The sequence below is a fragment of the Salmo trutta genome, chromosome 33, assembly GCF_901001165.1.
Source record: "Salmo trutta chromosome 33, fSalTru1.1, whole genome shotgun sequence".
Lineage (NCBI taxonomy): Eukaryota > Metazoa > Chordata > Actinopteri > Salmoniformes > Salmonidae > Salmo > Salmo trutta.
In genome coordinates this window covers 16900760-16907602 of record NC_042989.1, presented here as the reverse complement: position 1 = coordinate 16907602, position 6843 = coordinate 16900760, and positions in this window count along the sequence as shown.

Genomic DNA, 6843 nt, shown 5'->3' with positions numbered 1-6843 from the left:
GGATGACTGACTAAATCTATTTAGTCAACTTTACAACCATCAAGTAAACAGGATGATTGGGAATATAAGTAGAATAGAGTAGTATAGTTAAATTAAGGTAAAATATATTTTTTATTTAAAAATGATATTAACCCTTCAGAAGCAGCACATCTTGATTTGGCCTATATTCAGGCAGATATTCGGTCTCCCTAAGAGACACTCCATGGTTATCTCATTCCCTTGACTTCTTTAAATTGCAAAGCAGATACCAAACAGAATATAAATTAGCAGCCATAAATATCTGAATATTTATGACATTAGGGAGAACATGGAGGATTTAGAAGATTGTCTTACACGCTACATTCCTCAGAAGGAGGCTTCTATTGTTCTATTGGCCGGTGTGGTTAGTTTCTCTTGTTGTGAGTGTATAGATGATTGTGTGAGTAGGCAATAGCTGTGCAGGGAATGGGAATGCACTTAGAGTGACTTACATTGGTGTGTTATTCCACTGAAAGGAGCCATGATCAACTAAAGGAACATAAAGTGCTTACGGCAGGTCAGTAGGTGGGAGATATAAAAACACCAGTGAAATGCTATTGTTCTCCATGGCCAATCAGCATGCTCCCTGGGTAGATATCATTATCATGTCAACTGGAGCATCTCATCTTCTCTGATTGCCACTCATTTTGTGGGGGGGGGGGGCTAATCGTTACTCTCTCTGTCTCCTCTCTCCCCACATGAAAAAATCCTAGTTTGCTATAGAATACAACAGTACTTACTCTAGAATTATGTTGTAAACTGTAGTATACTATACTACACACTATAGCATACTGTATACCTAGATTGTGTAGTACTTACTATATAATGTTGTAGTATACTGTAGAATACTTTAGCAAATACTACAGTATAGTACATACCACAAAAACACTACAGTAATTAATATAGTATATAGTACAGTAGTTAATTTGCCTGCCCATTCCCCTCCCCCATATCTCAATTTGTGCCATCTATAACTGAGAAACCTGCATGCCAAATATAGAGAATATATTGTGTTCCCTACAGATAAAAAAAAAAAAAGCAGAAGCTCTGAGCTGTCCGCTCAGACCTCAGTCGTACCTACCGATGGAAAATGTGCTCTTTGAGTATTTTTTCCAGTGGGTTAGCGCAAGGAGAAAGGCCCCACTTCTATGTCAAAGATAATAAAACAAAAAACACTAATAAATACTACAGTAATGTCTGCATAAACACTACAGTATACTACAGTCCACAAAAACGTCATTACTATAGTATATACTGGCCAGCAGCATACCACCCTGCATCCCACTGCTGGCTTGCTTCTGAAGCTCTGCAGGGTTGGTCCTGGTTGGAGAAAAGAGAGGCACCCTTTCCTCTGGTCTGAAAAAATATCCCAATGCCCAGGGCAGTGATTGGGGACATTGCCCTGTGTAGGGTGCTGTCTTTCGGATGAGACGTTAAATGGGTGTCCTGACTATGCGGTCACTAAAGATCCCATGGCACTTATTGTAAGAGTAGGGGTGTTAACCCCAGTGTCCTGGCTAAATTCCCAATCATCTCCAGCTGATTGGGGATGATTACAATTGGCTCATTCCTCTCCCATGTAACTATTCCCCAGGTCGTTGCTGTAAATGAGAATGTATTCTCAGTCAACTTACCTAGTAAAATAAAGGTTAAATATAAACATAAACTATAGTAAACTGTAAATACTACAGTATACAACAGTCATGTCCGCAAAACTACAGTATTCACTTTAGTCCAGAAAAACACTACTGTGAATACTACAGTGAAGTCCGCAAAAACACTACAGCACTTTTAGTGTGGGTCTGTACTGGCTGTTACAGCATGAGCCCATCCCAGTGCCTGTCTGTCTGTAGAATAACACTTATTATACCCACACCCACATAGGCAATTAGAGTAAAGACCACAGGCACAAACATCCTCCTACTATGACGACCTACAGCTCCTCCTTAGTTACTCCTCCTTCCTCCTGTCAGTCTCAGGGACATGCTGTGACAAGGCAGGGGCTTATGTAGCAGAATAAGGTAGCAAAACAAATTTCAATCAAATTTATTTATAAAGCCCTTCTTACATCAGCTGATGTCACAAAGTGCTGTACAGAAACCCAGCCTAAAACCACAAACAGCAGGCAATGCAGATGTAGAAGCACGGTGTCTAGGAAAAACTCCCTTAAAAAAACTACCTGAGAGCTACACTAAACAAACTACAGTCGTGGCCAAAGGTTGAGACACAAATATTAATTTTCACCAAGTCTGCTGCCTCAGTTTGTATGATGGCAATTTGCATATACTCCAGAATGTTACGAAGAGTGATCAGATGAATTGCAATTAATTGCAAAGTCCCTCTTTGCCATGCAAATGAACCAAATCCCCCCAAAACATTTCCACTGCATTTCAGCCCTGCTACAAAAGGACCAGCTGACATGTCATTGATTCTCTCGTTAACACAGGTGTGAGGGTTGTCGAGGACAAGGCTGGAGATCACTCTGTCCTGGAAGCTTCAAAAGGAGGCTGGTGCTTGGAATCATTGTTCTTCCTCTGTCAACCATGGTTACCTGCAAGGGAACACGTGCCATCATCATTGTTACGCACGCCTCTATGAAGAGGGAACGTAACGCCCTGCTACAACTCAACTCCCCGTGAAGTGAAAGAGGTATGGACTGTAGGTGCGAGTAAGGATGACAAAAGGCAGAGAATTACCGTTTATAGGGAATTTATTCCGTCACACGGTAATTTTGGGGAAAAGGGGCTGGACAGAACCAAAGCAAAGAAAGTAAATATCAAAGCCCCCTCTCCTACCTTACCTGCCTACCCACCCACTACTTACCTATCTAGCACCACCTGGTGTACTACCCAAAATACAGGGGATGGTCCGCCCAGGTCTTACCTAGTGTGTATAGACAGTAAACTACTACGGGTTATGTATGCCCGCGGGCCTCTTGCCTAAACACTCCCTAGGTGCCTTGCTCTTCCCCTCTGGGAACAAATGAAACAGAATATTCCAAATTACTTCACAACAAAACTGAAGAAAAAAAACTAACTCAGGACATTAAAGAAGCTCTCTGTTTGAGCAACAAACTAACACAGAACATTAATCAGCTCTCTTAGCAATAACTAACACAGTACATAACAAATGTCTTAGCAACAACCAACATGCTATATCCCTCAGCCATTAGTCTTCTCTCTCAGCAATCAGCTCCTCCTCTGAGCAACTGAACACTGGCTTATAAAGCTTCAGAAGGAGTTGGTAATGGGATACAGCTGTGTCCTGACGAGGGGGTGTGGTCAGCTCTCCAATTAGCAATGGGGGCCGACCAATAAGCTGCTTGGAGAGAATTTCAGGAAGCCATTTCCTGAAATACATACATGAAAATACACAAACCACAACACAGAAACTGGGGAACATAACAATCATTGCTTTGCACAAAAAAGGACTTCACAGGCAAGGATATTGCTGCCAATAAGATTGCACCTAAATCAACCATTTATCGGATCATCAAGACCTTCAAGGAGAGCGGTTCAATTGTTGTGAAGAAGGCTTCAAGGCGCCCAAGGAAGTTCAGCAAGTGCCAGGACCGTCTCCTAAAGTTGATTCAGCTGTGGGATCGGGGCACCACCAGTACAGAGCTTGCTCAGGAATGGCAGCAGGAAGGTGTGAGTGCATCTGCACGCACAGTGAGGCGAAGACTTTTGGAGGATGGCCTGGTGTCAAGAAGGGCAGCAAAGAAGCCACTTCTCTCCAGGAAAAACATCAGGGACAGACTGATATTCTGCAAAAGGTACAGGGATTGGACTGCTGAGGACTGGGGTAAAGTCATTTTCTCGGATGAATCCCCTTTCCGATTGTTTGGGGCATCGGGAAAAAAGCTTGTCCGGAGAAGACAAGGTGAGCACAACCATCAGTCCTGTGTCATGCCAACAGTAAAGCATCCTGAGACCATTCATGTGTGGGGTTGCTTCTCAGCCAAGGGAGTGGGCTCACTCACAAATTTGTCTAAGAACACAGCCATGAATAAAGAATGGTACCAACACATCCTCTGAGAGCAACTTCTCCCAACCATCCAGGAACAGTTTAGTGACGGACAATGCCTTTTCCAGCATGATGGAGCACCTTGCCATAAGGCAAAAGTGATAACTAAGTGGCTCGGGGAACAAAACATTGATATTTTGGGTCCATGGCCAGAAATCTCCCCAGACCTTAATCCCATTGAGAACTTGTGGTCAATCCTCAAGAGGCGATGGACAAACAAAAACCCACAAATTCTGACCAACTCCAAGCATTGATTATACAAGAATGGGCTGCCATCAGTCAGGATGTGGCCCAGAAGTTAATTGACAGCATGCCAGGGCGGATTGCAGAGTTCTTGAAAAAGAAGGGTCAACACTGCAAATATTGACTCTGCATCAACTTCGTGTAATTGTCAATAAAAGCCTTTGACACTTATGAAATGCTTGTAATTATACTTAAGTATTCCATGTAACATCTGACAGAAATATCTAAAGACATTGAAGCAGCAAACTTTGTGGAAATTAATATTTGTGTCATTCTCAAAACTTTTGGCCATGACTGTACATAAGATAAGATACATAACATACAGTAAACACAGATACATAACATACAGTAAACACAGATACATAACATAAAGTAAACACAGATACATAACATACAGTAAACACAGATACATAACATAAAGTAAAAACAGATACATAACATACAGTAAACACAGATACATAACATACAGTAAACACAGATACATAACATACAGTAAACACAGATACATAACATACAGTAAACACAGATACATAACATACAGTAAACACAGATACATAACATAAAGTAAACACAGATACATAACATACAGTAAACACAGATACATAACATACAGTAAACACAGATACATAACATACAGTAAACACAGATACATAACATACAGTAAACACAGATACATAACATACAGTAAACACAGATACATAACATACAGTAAAACCCACAATGAGAAAGATTTAGAACAGAGAAGATACAATGGTGTGTGTGTCCCCCACAGAGAGCCTGCTGAGAGAGAGATGGCGCTCCAGAGTTGAAGCCTTGGACACCCCAGGGTTCTCACAGTGGTGCCTCAGCTTGGCTCACTGGAGCAGGTTAGCAGTGTGCTCGGCACAGCTCTGCTCTGTTGCTCTCTTAGTCAGCCAGTGTGGCTGTCAAAGATCCTATAGCAGCCAGCCTGTTCATCATCTCTACTTCAGCCCCCATGCTGGAACAGCCAGAGGCTGTAGAGCGGAGCTCGCCAATCCTGTTCATGGAGAGGTACCCTCCTGTAGGTTTTCGCTCCAACCCCAGCTGTAACTATCCTAATTCAGTTTATCAACCAGGAAATTATTACAATCATCGGTGTTAGATTAGGGTCAGAGTGAAAACCTACAGAAAGGTAACTCTCCAGATACTAAATTGGAGAGCCCTGCTGTAGAGCCATCACCATGCACCATGCCACTCCAGGATGGAGCACAGTGGTGGGTGACCCTGAGAGAGGCCCGGGGACTGGTGGGAGAGGTGGTGGATGGAGATGAGGCTGGTCAGAGACAGGGACAGGATACTGGGCAGGCTTGGGGGTACACTGGCCAGAGTGACCAGCCAAGGCAGAGCAGAGCTGGCGGAGAAAAAAGACCACATCTGGTTGGCTGCTGTCCACTTTCTCACTCAGTGCCTGTAGGCACCACGCCAGAGGACAAATCCCAGTACTTCAGGTACATAACAGGTGGCCCAGATGACAAGAAATTATCTAGGGAACTGAGATCATCACTGGATGTGAAAGTAACTGAACAACATGGAGATATGAAGTGACATGTTGTTATCCTTGTAGCCATCCAGACTGGAAAAACTAAACGCCGCACCAAAGACAGGGAAAAGAAGGTTGTAAGGATCCATTCATACACACAGTGAATGCTATTTGCATTATAATGTTCTGTGTGTACAGTCATACAAACGTGAGATTGTTGTGGTTCACCGCCTGGTCTGGGATAAATTATTTATCTGCTGTGGGTGTCTGGGGGACGGGCGGCGTATGTCCAAAGGAGTCTGGATGCAGCTGTGATGAAGAGGATGAGGAGGAGAACCTGTTGTATGGGACCTGGGAGAGACCGGGGCTCTCAGCTCATCTCCTCTCCCAGGCCTCAGGGCCTGCCTGTCTGGGTGGCTCTCAGCCCAGATCCGACAAACAATGTGTGTGTATGTGTGTGTGTGTATTAGAGCTTGTGGACACACAGCTGCATGAGGCTGGGGGTTTCCAGGCTTGGTTCCCAACGGCACCCTGACGAAGCCTCGCCTGGCCTGCATGGAGGGAGGAGGAGAGACGGAAGGAGAGGAGAGGGGGAAGGAGTCTGGCAGCTGTACGGAGGTCGGCCTATCTCTAGCCCTCACACTGCAGTCTCATAAACCAAACCCTGCTGAATGATCCACAGTGAACACCTGTCCATGTACCAGTGTCTGGGACTCACTCTAAGATAACACTGCACACAGTATATAGTTGTGGATGCTCCAAGATAGCCTTTAGCTCAAAGACAAGAGGTAACACTACATCTGGAGATGGTTGTATAGACCCCCTCCGACCCTTCTACCCCCCACCCCAACGAGCGCCAGATAGATGAGGCCCTTAGAGAGAGAGCAGAGCCCACATGGTCTGTTTAATCAGAATCAGCCCTCTCCCCCTCTGTTCCAACCCTCTAATCAAGAGCCAGGTGTTCAACCTGTGCTGCAGTCAGTTCCCTCGCCCCTTCTTTGTCTACCCCTCTTTCAATCTGTCTCAGCCTCTTTCTCTCTCCTCCTCTCCCTCTA